The sequence below is a fragment of the Haemaphysalis longicornis genome, unplaced genomic scaffold (genome assembly GCF_048455015.1).
Source record: "Haemaphysalis longicornis isolate Haplotype H1 unplaced genomic scaffold, Haemaphysalis longicornis Haplotype H1 scaffold_12, whole genome shotgun sequence".
Lineage (NCBI taxonomy): Eukaryota > Metazoa > Arthropoda > Arachnida > Ixodida > Ixodidae > Haemaphysalis > Haemaphysalis longicornis.
In genome coordinates, this window is record NW_027526225.1 from 18,463,862 (window position 1) to 18,479,143 (window position 15,282).

The window sequence follows — 15,282 nt, forward strand, 5'->3', positions numbered from 1 at the left end:
GAAAGCGAAGGGGGGTATTTATTTGAAAATGTCGACAGACTATTGTATTTTGCCTCATTTGCGACGAAAGGAGCAGATACGCAGCCAATTTTTTGTTACGCTTGATTACTTCTAATAGCACCATGGCCCTAGCACTATGACCCCAAGGAAAAAGGAACGACCATCCCCCTGTCTGCGCCTAAGCATCCCCATTGACTAGTTGGCGAGTTTGCTCTCAGTTGACTGTTTAGGTGAGAGTGTTTTTTTTTCGGCAATGTTATAATCGTAACCGCCCACGTGTTTATTTATTTATTTCACAATACTGCAGGCCAATGTGCTGGCCCAAGCAGGAGTGGATACATCAAAACATAATTGTAGAAAACAACAGACAACAATACAAAAGAAACAAAAGTTTAAGAAAGAAGTGCTGGTAAGTTAGGTGTGCTGGTAAGTTAGGCTCTCTCGAAAATTTGCCTTGAGAGTGTAATGTGTTTCTATAAAATTTAGCTCACAAGTTTGCTTGCCTTCCTTATCCATCGTTAAAGGCCGCGAACAAATTGACGCAATTGATGCGGGTTTGGAGAGATCCGGCAATCAGTTTTAAGATATTCAATAAAGTTCCAGGTGTAATGCCACTGGTGCCCGCCACGTCAAAATCAGCTGTGCGTGGCATATTAAAACATCATGCTGCATTCCGAGCAACTCAGGGAAACCCAATCCTCTAAGACCCAAGTACACTTTCGTTTAGCTGTTTTCGTTTAGCCCTTCAGCTGTTCGCGAGAGAGTGATCAGTAATTTAGAAGCACCTAAAAACGCTTTGACAACGCACGGTGACTTGAGAAAACAGCCATTAAGGATTCGGACGCCAAAATATCGTTAACCTAAAAATGAAGGCATATCGAAGCGTCCAAGGCAGGACACAGATAATATATACAAAAATGTAAATGCGAAAGAAGGCTGTGTGAGAGCGCAAACAGTTTTACGTGTACATTCAGATCAAAGATTGTTGTTCTTTACGAACTGTACAAATAGAGTGGAAATGGGGTAGACAAGCGGGGCGGCAAGATACGAACGCTCACCTAGAACAAAATGAAACCAGTTCACGGCATCCGCCCAGAGCAGGCTTTCTCGAATCCTTGACTGAAATACGGAACCTGGAAGAGCGGAACTTTGTTTGCTTTGTAAGACACGGTACCCACGGCGTACCGTGGGTACGCCGTTCGTACCGTTGGCTTTCTTGTAGGCTTTCTTGAAAGTTGGCTTTCTTTAAGAGCATTCTGCACGACGAACAACGCCATGAGTCAGACATAGACAGCTTCGTTTTAATAAATTTGACTACAACGTCACCGGCAATCATGCTCAAAAGAGCCAGGAATATTGATTTTCGTATTCGTTTCTACTAGCGCTGTTCCTGGACTGTTAAAGATGCATTACGCTTATTATGCAACGGGGTTATTGTGACGGTGGATGCGAATGGAGGGGATACCAGCGGGCGCGTTTTGAAGCAAGCTTCCGCGGAGCAAGGCCACCTGCGCTGATTATGGGACACGCGTCCATGTAAACGTTAGCGCGTCTCAGCGGCTGCTACGTAGTCTTGCTTTGCTGCTCTTCTGTCGCAGCCATGCACAGTGATAGAAGCTGCAATCTGCTTTTTTGGATCTCCCGAAATAGATTGCTGTGGTAGAAGCAATGATGTTGTAAAGCCCCCATTGCTCCTGATATCAGGACCACGCCTGCCGGGGAAATCATCTGCGACACCAAATCTGCCCTTTACAAGTTGGCCAGGGGTGGAGCACCAGCCATTACTGCCAGCATAATTTAGACCCTTCCACCTATTCACTGCAAAGACTTCCGTATAGTCGGCACACCAGCGCATTCACCCCTTCCAAGAAATGATGTATCGCAGGACCCCGCCCAAGGGCTGAGTTTCGGGATCACCTCAATCTCCCAGATGGCTCTGCGCACCCACTTGGGAAGACACGCTAAGTCCTTCTCTCGTATGGAGACATCACGCATCGTTACCGCCTAGGTCACCTACCCTTCACTTCACCTCGTCCCAAATGAATAAGCGCAAATCTACTGGATGGAGAGAGCGGCAGTCGGGTGCTTTACGGATACGGTTAGCCTACAGTCGCATATAGGGACACATACAAATGGTGCGAGAACCGTGCATCCCGTACTCACAATATATGGTAATGTTCTTTTAAACTTTCCAAGCTTAGTTCACGTTTCTAGATCACCACATTACAGCACGAAGAGGAATGCCTGCTCAGCTCCACTGCTGACCTTCAAGAAGCGTTCTCGTCCAACCAGCCGCGGGCGCCGCCTGTGCCTTGGCTGTGCCTTGCCGCCGTCTGAGAAGGAGAGGTGTTTCTAGGGTCTCCAACTGTCTTTACGGCGTTTCTCAATTCTTGGTAAAATAAAGTTGTTTAACACCACCATGTAATGGATGGCCTTGTCAGCGCTGCAGACTGTACGTCTTGTCCTGCAAATTATCTTATCATAAAGTACGTCTCCCAGGCCTCCGGTGCCCCGTGCAACCAAAGGAAGCCCTGGTGGAACGAGGACTGTAGGCGAGCACGAGAGGCCCAGAACAAGGCGTGGGCTCACCTTCGTGGTACACCACGTACAATAACTTGTATGTTTCAAACGGGCAAAAGCACCCGGAAAACGCGTCCTCGGTGAGGCAAAAAGGGAGCGTATGCGCACTTTTCTCACATCTCTAAACGCATACATCGATTCGCACAAAACCTGGACACATATACGGAAACTCAATGGACGACATACACACAGCCTGCCCCTGGTTAGTACAACAAGGGACACACTGGAAGACCAGTCTAGCACTCCTGCACAACACTTTCAGCACGTGTCCAATCATGCACGATACACAAACGTTCATCAAATACAAAACTTCTAATGAAAAGAAGCTGTTTTGGAATAATTATAGGCCAAACACCTCTTAAAACCCTCCCTATTATCTTCGTGATCTTAATCGGGCTCTCAGTACGTGTAAGCCTTCAGCTCCAGGTGGAGACAACATTACATACACATATCATACAACACACACACACGCAGACACAATTGAAACACTTCCACACCTCTACGACAAAATATGGCTTTCGGGCGCATTCCAGTGTCTTGGACGGAGGCCATCATAGTGGCTTTTCTGAAGAAGGGGAAGGATCCGTCTTCCCCTGGTAGTTATTGTCCCATCGCCCTGATAAGCTGCCTGTGCAAGCTGCTCAAGAAGATGATCAATACGAGACTTGTGTACTTTCTAGAGTACAATGGTCTTCTCGAAAGCTCTCAGGCAGGCTTACGGGGGTGGGGGGGGGGTGGTTGATCAACAAATGATGAACAAGTTTCTCTAAAGGCCTACATGAAAGATGCATACATACATAAGCAATAGTGCTTCACAGCATTTCTTGATATTGAAAATGCATATGATACGGTATGACGCTACGGCATTCTTAGAGGCAAAATCTGTTGGTATTTGAGGTAACATACTGAACACTCTTTCTAGTTACATGTCTACGCGAACATTCCGTGTTAGAGTCGGGTCGGCACTATCAAACGTTCACTTGCTGGAGAATGGCGTGCCTCAAGGCGGCGTTTTAAGCTGCACATTGTATATCGTTCAGATGAAAACCAATATTTTTTACCGTGTTTGTGCAGATGACGCTCAAACTTCTTTTAATTCATGCAACATGTCCACATGTGAATGTCTGGTCCATCTTGGCGCAAACAAACTTTCTCGCTAGGCCAAAGAAAATGGTTTGAAACATAGTCCTGCGATAAGTACCTGCATTGAACTCTCCAAAAGAAGCGGCATCCTGCCGGACACTGACGTAAAACGTAATGGTGACTCGATTCCAGTAAAAAGTGAACACAAGTTTTTAGGTGTGGTGCTTGACGAAAAACTCACATTCATCCCTCACATCAAACGACTCTGACAAAAATGCCTAAAAACAATGAATATTATGAAATTCGTATACGGTGCAGACAAACAACTCCTGCTTCGCCTTTATGCCGTGTTGGTAGGGTCAGCCACGAAAACAGCACTTAAAATTCTTGATCCAGTCCTTCACTTCTGGTTTCGGGTCTCTTGTGGAGCATTGTATTCCGTACTAATGCTATCCAGAGTCTTTATGCAGAGTGCGGCAAATGGGGCTTGGCGTACCAGCAAATTTTTGTTGACCTTCTATTTGATCTGAAATCTCATAAGTGGATAACCATCCCTTTAAACTGGTTTTTAATGATACACCTGCAACTTAACTCTTTTTAAACCGCCATCAATATCTGTTCTCTTTTCGTAGAGATGAAGGACGACGTGATTATCCATAAGGTCTCCTTTTTGGGCGCTTCCAAATCACCTCACACTGATCTTGTAGCACCATGGCATCTTCGACCTGTATCATGTGGCTTTTCTTTTTCACAGTGTTATAAAAGCGGGATCACCAAGAACTGGGATTTTGCAGCATTTCATGTATCTGCAGGATAAATGCAGGGCTGCGGAGTTTTCAGTGATGCGTCTAAACTTTCAGTGCGGTGTCTTGTGCTGCGCATGGACCCAATTTAAAATCAGGTAGAACCATGAATGTAAAGACATGTATTTTTACGACAAAAGCATATGGCATTTTTCTGGTTGTAAGTAACATAGTTGAACATCATATTCTTAAGTCCATTATCTATACAGATTCTCTGGGCGTCGTCTTTACATTGTCATCCGGAAATTCATCGAAAAACAAAGAGGTTAACCTTGCCTTCAAGTTATTTTTGCTAGCTTGTTCTTCAAACCTAGAGGTGACTGTGTGTTGGGTGCCAAGCCACCCTGGCATCGGCGAAAATGAACTGGAGGATGTAATGGCCGCCATTGCTGCACTCAGAATCACAGTAAACATAACACTACATTACACACACCTCAAGCCACACATCAGACAGCAACTCCGTAAAACTTGGCAAACAGACTGGAGCTAACAGACAGAAAACAAACTCCACGTAATAAAACCACACTTGTGATAATACACTAGTGACTCGCAAAACAGTCACATTGAAGTTACCTTAGCTAGGTTACGGATAGGCCGGACTAATATAACACACTCGCACATGCTCACTGGATCTCCAAGACCCCTATGTAGAAGGTGTGGGGTGTGCCTATCCGTGATACATATCATCTATAAATGCAAGGCACTGTACATTACCCGATACAAACACTTCGGAGAACTCTAAAGACAACATACTTCATTACATCCATCATACATTTTAGGAGACGATCCCATGTTTTTTGTTCAGCACACCTTTAAGTTTCTGTCAGAGGTTAACTTCCTACAGCTGATCTTATACCACCCACAGTTTTACAACTGTTCGTATACACCAGCCACCTTATTTATTTCTTAAGCACTTTTGGTCTTCATCCTGGCCCTGTACACCAGCCGTCCTCGTCGCCTTTAATGATTTTAGTCGTGTCCACTCTAACCAATTTTAATGATCGTTTATTAGTCAAAACACTTTCTTGGCGCTCTTGGCCCTAGTTGGCCTTGAACCATTACATTCAAACATCATCATCATTATCCTGTGAATTTCCTCAAGCACGCGACTCCTGGGTATTTACCAATCGCACATTAATTCGGCTAAATCAAGTCAGATCAGATAAATATTCCCGCACTGAATCAGCGTGATCATTATCGCCATAATCATATTCATCCACAGCAATTGATGATAATGATGGTTGGAGTTTTTTTGCGCAAGGCCAGCTGCGGCAAAGAGCACCAAACAAAAGTGTCTAAAAGAAAATAGTGGCTACTAATGCCAGAATAACAGTAAAGTCAATCAGCGGCAATGGTGATGGCTTGTATATGAGCCAGTTTTGATAACGCATGATAGAAAATGAGGTTTAAAAAGTTAACATCAGACAAATATTTGAAAACGCGTTGCATAGAGACCATGGCATTGTAACCCAAAACAAGGAAGGGTGTAGCGGAATATGTTATCTGTATAGTTCCTTGAAGTGTCTCTGTCTTGTTGTGTCGAGTGCCTTGCATGTGATTAGGATGTGAACTACAGATAGGCCCTCCCCACACCTGCTACACCCAGGCCTTGGAAAGCTAGTGAGCAGGTGTGAGTGTGTTGATTGGCAGCGGGGGCAGCGAGCAGAACGCACACCAACGTCTTCAACTTGTTTTTACCAGGTCCGTCCTGCGCGGCCGTTCTTCGCACTTCGTGGCTGCGCTGCGCTGCATGGAATCTGCGTGAAATCTGGCCCCTGATAGCGCTCCATTGCGAGGGACCGACCACGTGGGTTTCTTCGTCACTGGCTGATCGTCGATAAAAGGACGCCCGCATCGACACGACGGCCATTGGCAGCGGGGGCAGCGAGCAGAACGCACACCAACGTCTTCAACTTGTCTTTACCAGGTCCGTCCTGCGCGGCCGTTCTTCGCACTTCGTGGCTGCGCTGCGCTGCATGGAATCTGCGTGAAATCTGGCCCCTGATAGCGCTCCATTGCGAGGGACCGACCACGTGGGTTTCTTCGTCACTGGCTGATCGTCGATAAAAGGACGCCCGCATCGACACGACGGCCATTGGCAGCGGGGGCAGCGAGCAGAACGCACACCAACGTCTTCAACTTGTCTTTACCAGGTTTGGGAGTCTTTCAACGTATATTTCTGTGCCATTTCAACTGCCGAATTCTGCTGCCTCTGCTGCCGAGGGGTTGACGGATTTTCACCTATTGTTACTTGTGGCGCTGTGTTGACTGCTTTTGACCATGACTGAACTTGCAGACTTTCAACGTGAATTTCGCAAAGAAATGAGGGAAGTCAAAGCTAGCATGACTCACATGAACAAAGAGTTTGAGGACATGCGAAAAGATTGTGCAGAAGTGAAGAAAGAGAATGCCGCTCTTAAAGCATCAAATGAGAAGCTTTTGCAGGAAATTGCATTACTGAAAATACAACTTCACGAGAACTCGCTAAGAGTTACGGCTCAGGAGCAGTACTCTCGAAACAAAAACATTGAGGTCAAGGGAATCCCGCACGAGACAACCGAGAACCTAGAGGACATATTAAGCAAAGTTGGTGGCGCGCTGGGCGAGCCAATTCAGAAAGACGATGTAGAAATATGCCATCGCGTTCCTACGCGAAACACTGCTGAGGACTGTACCGAACAAAACATCGTGGTGACGTTCAGCCGCCGTGCAAAACGTGACGCAATCCTCGAGAAGGCACGCAAAACTAGGCTCACGGCAGACGACATCGGATACACCACAAAGAACCCGGTCTACATTAACGAACATCTGTACCCGCAAGTGAAGAAGCTTCTTGGAATGACCATTGCAAAGAAAAGGGAATTAGGCTGGCGTTTCGCATGGTCTAGGGATGGCAAGGTGTTCGCGCGTCAAATAGAAAACTCAAAGCTTGTGCGCATTGCATGTGAGGCTGATCTAGCAAAGATGCGCAGTTGAGTACAGCGCTACTTCGGAACCTTTAGTTGAATTCTTTTCGCTCAATGATAGCACCCGAAGACGTCACATGTCCCAATAATGAAATTTGTCTGACGCTTCTGCACTGCAATGCGCAGTCTGCCCGAAATAAGCACGATGAGCTAATAACGTTCTTCAGTCAATTTTCGTTTCAGTTTAACATTATCATGCTTACGGAGACATGGTATAGATCCAAAGATGATGTGCTTTGCTTACCCGGTTATCAGACCTTTTACTTAAACCGCCAGTGTCGACTTGGTGGGGGCGTGTTGCAGCTTGTTTCGGAAAAATTTTCATGCACCTTACTTCAAGAATTCTCGGTCATAACACCGGATTATGAAGTTTTAACAGTACAGTGCAAAAAGTTTGTATCTGTGGTTATATATCGCCCACCGGAAGGCAACTCTGGAAATTTCTTGTCTTTTTTAAACCGACTGCACTGCTTTATTAGTACGAATGAGTTAAACATTGCCATTGGGGGTGACTTCAATATTAACGTGCTGCAGAATACTAAAACTTCTCAAGAGTTGCAATTGCTTCTAGAATCATTTCATTGTGCAAATAAGATAATGACTCCCACGCGCATTACTGATTCATCTGAAAGCCTAATTGACCTATTTGCAACGAACATGGCCGAAAATTGTTTAGAGTCCGGTGTGATAGCTGCGAGCTTGGGTGATCACTTGCCTATCTTTATGTTCCTGGAATGTGACCAGGTTTCTAAGCGCATTCGGCACTCGGACACTTTTCTTATTCAAGAAATTAATGGTAGAACTTTAGCTGACTTTCGCGGTAAAATAGGAAATATTGATTGGACTTCAGTCCTTCATTGTCAATTCGCTAATGAAGCCTACGATGCCTTTATGCGTATTTTTATAACTGTATATGAGGAATGTTTTCGGTTCAAGAAGGTTAGAACGTCCAACAAGAAACGGAAGCCGTGGCTTTCGGATGAATGTCTGAGAGCGATTCGCGAGAAAAACGCGATGTATCGTAAGTTTCTTAAAACAAGGAAGTCCGCTGACTTCTCTGCTTTTAAAAAGTATAGAAATCAAGTGACAAAGTTATTGAGAAATACGAAAAATGCATACTTCGAAGGTCTGTTCTCAAAAGTGAGCCGTCGCAGTGATTTATTATGGCGTGAAATAAACAAGCTATTAAAACCTAACGCTTACAATAACGATGAGCTTGAGTTAACGATAGATAATAAACTACACAAAGGAAAAGAATTAGCCGATAAGTTTAATGATTACTTCACATCCTTAGTAACAAGCCATCACAATGAAGAAGCAATTTCGTTTTTAAATACACCCAACGCACACACGGCCTTTTTTCAACCAACCACTCCCGGAGAAGTTTATACTGCTTTTATGTCATTGAAAAACAGTAAGGCACGTGATATAAACGGGATCCAAATAAGACCGATTAAGTTCGTGCTTGATCTTTTGTTACCGGTTCTTACCCACATTTTTAATCTTAGTTTATCCACAGGTGTATTTCCTGAAAAAATGCAGCATGCAAAAGTAGTAGTTTTATTTAAGTCCGGAAACAAACACGAGCTATCAAATTACCGTCCAATTTCGGTGCTACCTGCTATATCCAAAGGTTTAGAAAAAATTATTTGTAACGCATTACTTCATTTTGTGAAAAACACTGCGTTATATCGGCGCAACAATTCGGATTCAGGCAAGGAATGTCGACAGAGTTAGCTTTGTTGGCGCAAAAAGAATTAATTTTGAACGGCTTTGAGGATAAAAAACTAACATTAGGTATCTTTGTGGATTTCTCAAAAGCATTTGACCGGATCAACCATTTAACTCTATTTGCTAAACTGCAACACTACGGATTTCGCGGCGTTTCACTCGACCTTTTACGTTCGTATCTAATGCATAGAAAGCAATGCATTTCAATTAAAACTGAACAATCGACGATGCAAAGAATAACGCAAGGTGTGCCGCAGGGAAGCATTCTTGGTCCAATTTTGTTTAATATTTACATAAATGATATTGTCAATATTACTGAGCATGCTCATTTCATAGTTTATGCAGATGATACAAGTATGTTTATACAGTCTAGCGATATTAATTATCTTGAAAATCTAGCAAATGATGCCTTGAGTAAATTATTAAAATGGAGTAAAATCAATTCCCTGGAAATAAATGCAGTAAAAACAAAAGCTCTTCTATTTACGCCACCGCAAAAATGTATTAACCAAGATATTGCAATTTATCTTGGATCGGAGAACATACAGTTGTCGACAGAAGTTAAAACTTTGGGGGTAATTTTTAATAAGCATTTAACTTGGGATGACCATATTGAGCGCAGCGCTAGATTTCTGGCCAGAACGTGTGGTGTATTGGGCAAATTACGACAGGTGTTACCGTCCAAGATTAAGCTTTTAATTTATCATGCATTATTTTCCTCTCACTTAAGTTATTGTTCTCTTGTATGGGGCACAACATCACGAACCAACATACACAAGCTAGGTGTACTGCAAAAAAGAGCAATCCGAAATATAGCTAACGTACCATATGATGCGCATACCTACGAAATTTTTTGCAGCCTTAATGTAGTACCGATTCAGCATTTATATGAAACTAACCTCATGCTCAAATGCAAACAATTTTTCCAATATAACAACAAAGCCTTTATAGACCTGTGTAACCTAAATAAGCCAACTCTAGTACCGTATAGCTTTAGGGAGAGAAACGTGTGGTCACAACCTTTCTCGCGTACGAACTACGGATTTTCAAGATTACAGTATCGTGTACCGTGTTTATTAAACAAATTACACAGAATTGGCGTAGATTTAAGTAGTATTTCGAGGAAACGATTGAAATCGCATATGATTAAAAATGGAGGCCTTGCCTAAAATCTTTTGTGTGTTTGTCATTGGCTTGTATTTCGGCGTTTCAAGTTGTATAATTTCAAACACCCAATTTTCTCTGGTTGATATTTCGTGAAGTATTGCTGTGCATTATATATGATGTATGTGCTTTTCAATTCTGCCCTTAGTGTGCAAAGCCTAGCATCGATTACGTATCTGTATCTGTAGTATCTTTCACACGTTTGTTGTAGTTTTACTGTATTTCTTGTATCTATGAAAGAGAGTCCATACGCTGTACCTGTACATGTTTGTTGTAGTTTTACTGTATTTTTTGTATCTATGACGAGTCCATACGCTGTACCCGTTGCCAAGACAACGGGGCAAGGACCTCGTCAAGCTGCTGTACTGCGGCTTTTTGTTCTTGTCCCAGCACTCTTTTATAAAAAGATGGCTAAATAAAAGGTTGATTGATTGATTGATTGTTACATATGTGTGGCCTATCCGCAACCTAGCTAAGGTAACTTAAATGTGTCTGTTGAGTGACTCAGTAGCGTATGGTCCCAAGTGTGGTTTTATTACGTGTAACTTGTTATCTGTCGGTTCAGTCCGATGTGTTTGCCATGTGTTCTGAAGTTGGTGTCTGATGTGTGGATTCATATACGTGTACGGCAGTGTTGCTACTCCCACTGATTTCAAGAGTGTAGCAGCAGTGGCTATTTCATCTGTGGTTTCATTCCCGGCTATTCCACACTGGCCAGGAACCCAACATATTGTTATTTCAAGACTTGATGCGTATGCCGCCATGAGGACCTTAAAAACAAGATTGGTTACATAATTTTTGAGCGTTTTCTAGACAAAAGTGCACGTACAATTCTAAGAGAACCTGTAAACACTATGGACTTTGGAATTTGATGTAGGACAATGTGATCTGAAATAAGTAAAATGCCGCGTGCTTCAGCTCTAAAAATGCTGTTGTGGGAGTTCATTCTTTTTGCCACGTTAAAGTTCGGTCCATGCGCAGCACAAGACACAGCATCAGCTGTCTTTGATGCGTCTGAGTAAAACTCTGCACACTGGTACTTATCCAGTAGGAAGAGGAAATGCTGCATAATGGCTGCCCTTGTTACCCTGTTTTTGTCGAACTGCACAAAGGACAGATCACAGGAAACATTTCTGGCTTGGCATGTTGCAATAAAATCAGTCATGGATGTCTTGTGGATGTATAAAAATGACACTGGTAGCTCAGAAGCTTCTGCTCTCACTCTGAGGGAACGCTAACATAATAATATGGATAGAATACTTACTTACTAATCGCCCCCAGTATGTCTTTGCTAACGATCACTGTTCTTCTTCTATATCTGTTACATCAGGAGTTCCCCAAGTATCGGTAGTAGGACCTCTACTGTTTGTAGTTTATATTAATGATTTACCTATTTTTATTACCCCCTCAATTAAACTTTTTGCTGATGACTGCGTAATTTACCGAGAAGTCAAAACTACTAATCACACCGTCTTACTACAGGCTGATCTGGACCACATGTTGGATTGGTGCACTAAATGGAAAATGAGTCTTAACCGAACTAAATGCAAAGTTATGTGGTTTTCGCGTCGAGCTGCGTCAGTTGCTCCCGCCTATAACATTCACAGTACTACACTATCGGTTGTTAACTGCTACAAATATCTTGGTGTACTCTTAACTTCTAATCTCACCTGGAATAAACATGTAACGTACATTATCTCAAATGCTAACCGCATGTTAGGTTATTTGAAACAAAATTTCAAAGCTGCAACGCCGTCCGTGAAGCTTCTTCTGTATAATTCATTAGTCAGGTTTAAACTTGAGTATGCCGCACCAATTTGGGACCCACACACCAAATTACTAACGGAAGCACTTGAAGCGGTTCAGAACCGTGCAGCTCGTTTTATTTCTGGTAACTATAACCGTCTAGCTAGTGTCACCGCAATGAAAAACACATTATCACTACCCAATCTTGCATTGCGGCGCAGGGTAGCACGTCTTTGCCTATTCTTTAAAATTTATCACCAGAACACAGACCTAAAAAGTGCACTCCTAAACGCTCCCACTTACATTTCACGACGCATTGTTCATTCTCGCAAGGTTGGCATTCCGGGCTATCGCACTGCTGCATATTCCAATTCATTTATTCCCAACACAGCATCAGAGTGCAACCACCTACCAGCATCAATTGCGCTTATCAAGGATTTTGACGAATTCCAAAGACGTTTCAATGACCTGTATTCCATCAGCTGATTGCAGTATTTCATTCTATGTACAATGTTTCATATATTCCGTTAGTGTACTTTGTCTTGTAATTCTTTTTCATGGGTCATCTGTTGACAGTAGCATTTACACTTTGTGATTGTCATGTCGTATTTGTTTTTGGTACGTGTTTCACTACGCGTATGAACGCGCTTACAGGTTTTTGGTTGTATTACTATCTTTTTTCCTTTGCCTTGTATACCCGTTGCAAAGTTGTCTTACGTTTGTACTTTTTTTCTGGGTTGTACTGCTGATGTACCACTCCCCTCAGTAATGCCCCTGGGGCATGAGGGTATCTGAATAGATAAATAAATAAATAAATAGATGGACGGTTTAAAAAAAACTGCTGTGAGGATGCATCATGAATGGCCGAGTTAAGAGGATGATTTGTCAGAGACATGATTTTAGAGGCATACAACAAGTCATTGTATATCCTCTGGGGATACTGCGACCATTTGTGGTACTCTGCATAGAGGCCTTCAACAGGGCTGGTGCGAAAGGTGCCACAAGCAAGGCGAAGACCCAAATGCAGAAGTGCGTCAAGCATTTTAAGTGCCGTTTTCGTTGCAGGCCCATATACGACGCTGCCGTAGTCCAAGCGAGATCCTACCAGCGCAGTATAAAGACGCAGGAGTAGCTGCTTGTCTGCACCGTACGATTGGTGAGAGACGACTTTAAGAATAATCATAGTTTTTAGGCATTTTTGCTTAAGCATTTTAAGATGTGGAAGAAATGTTAGTTTGTTGTCGAATATTAGGCCTAAAAACTTGTGCTCCTTCTTTACAGGAATCGACAAGCCGGTTAGAGTAATGTCAGAGTCCACATGGATCCCGCGAACACGATGTGAACACAACGCAAGTACTTTTTACGGGGCTCAGCCTAAATCCATTTGTGTCCGCCCAGCCAGCAAGTTTGTTCACGCCGAGCTGGACCTAACGTTCACAGATTGACATATTATATGATTTTAAAGATATTTGGATATCATCTACAAAAACTGAACAAGAAATGGTTGGTGGCAATGCCTTACGGAGTGAGTTCAAGTTTACTATGAAGAGTGTACAGCTCAAACACCTCCTTGAGGCGCGCCATTCTCCTGAAAGTGTACATTGGAAAGTGCACTACCAATCCTTACACGGAAAGTTCGTTCAGACATGTAGCTAGAAAGAGTGCTAAGCACGTTGCCCGACATACCGAACGACTTCAAGTCGCTCAAGATGCCGTATCGCCATGCCGTGTCGTAGGCATTTTCCATATCAAAGAAGACTGTAATGCAGAACTGTTTGTGAATGAAGGCATCTTTTATGTAGGATTCCAACGCAACAAGCTGATCATTGGTGGAGCGCCCCGCCCTGAAGCCTGCCTGGCAGCCCTCGAGAAGACCGTTGTACTCAAGGCAGTACACGAGCCTGCGATTGACCATCTCCACGAAGAGCTTGCACAGGCAGCTCGTGATGGCTATAGGATGGTAACTTGAGGGGGACAACGGGTCCTTTCTCTCCTTCAAAAAAGCCACTACTATGGCCTCCCTCCAAGACGTTGGAATGTTCGCTGAAAGCCATATTTTATTATATAGATGTAGAAGTGTTTTGAGTGTGTCTGCGTGTAAGTGTAACAACATTGTGTATGTCATGTTGTCTGGACCTGGAGCTGAGGGTTTACACGTGCTCAGAGCTGCCCTCGGGTCATGTAGTCAAAACAGGGAGTTGTAAGAAGTCTGTGATTTGTTGTCGTCGTGTAGGGACTTCTTTTCACTAGAGTCTTTATACTTCAGGAAAGTGTTTGTGTAGTGTACTGAACTGGACACGTGTTGGAAGTGTTGTGCGAGTGTGTTAGCCTGGTCTTCCAGTGTGTCCCCTGTTGTACTGACCAGGGGCCGGCTGTGTGTCTGTTGTCCTTTGAGTTTGCGTATACGTGTTCATAACTTGCGTGTGTCTGTGTATGAGTTTATGGATGTTAAGAATGGCCACCAACTATCTCTTTTTGCCTCACGGCGGACACGTTTTCCGAATGCCTTGACCCTTTTGAAAAAGAGGAGGTTTCCCGACATGGGGTACCGACGGAGGATACAGCACGCCTTGTTCTGGGCCTCTCGCGCTCACCTACAGTCCTCATTCCACCACGGCCTCCGCTGGTTGCGCGGGGCACCAGAGACGTGGGGAATGGACTTTTCGGCGGCGTAGAGGATGTGCGCCGTGAGGAGTGGAGCGGCTTCATCTACGTGTAGGTGTCTTATGGTTGTGTAGTGTAGTTTCGATGTCTCTGTAAATGTGTTCCAGTTAGCTCGTACTTCATTGAACCTATTATGGGAAGATGAACTGCTTGGGCCTTTACCTATATATGTTAGTGAGGTGGGGAAGTGGTCACTACCATATGGGTCAGTTCCCACACCCCACTCGAGAAGAGGAAAGGGAACTGCGGAGCCAATAGCCAAGTCAAGATATGAGTATGTGTTGTGTCCTATGTTATGGTATGTAGGCTGTTTATTGTTGAAAAGGCAAGCTCCAGAGGATGTAAGAAACCTCTCAATCAGGCGACCCGGGCATCCGTGCGAGAAGAGCCCCGAAAAGAATTGTGAGCGTTAAGGTCGCCTGTTAAAATGTATGGTTCGGGCAGCTGGTCAACCAGCGCCTCGAAGTCAGAGCTCAAAAGTGCGACATCAGGAGGAATGTAAATGGAGCATACCGTTATCAACATATTAAATATTTTTAAGCGTA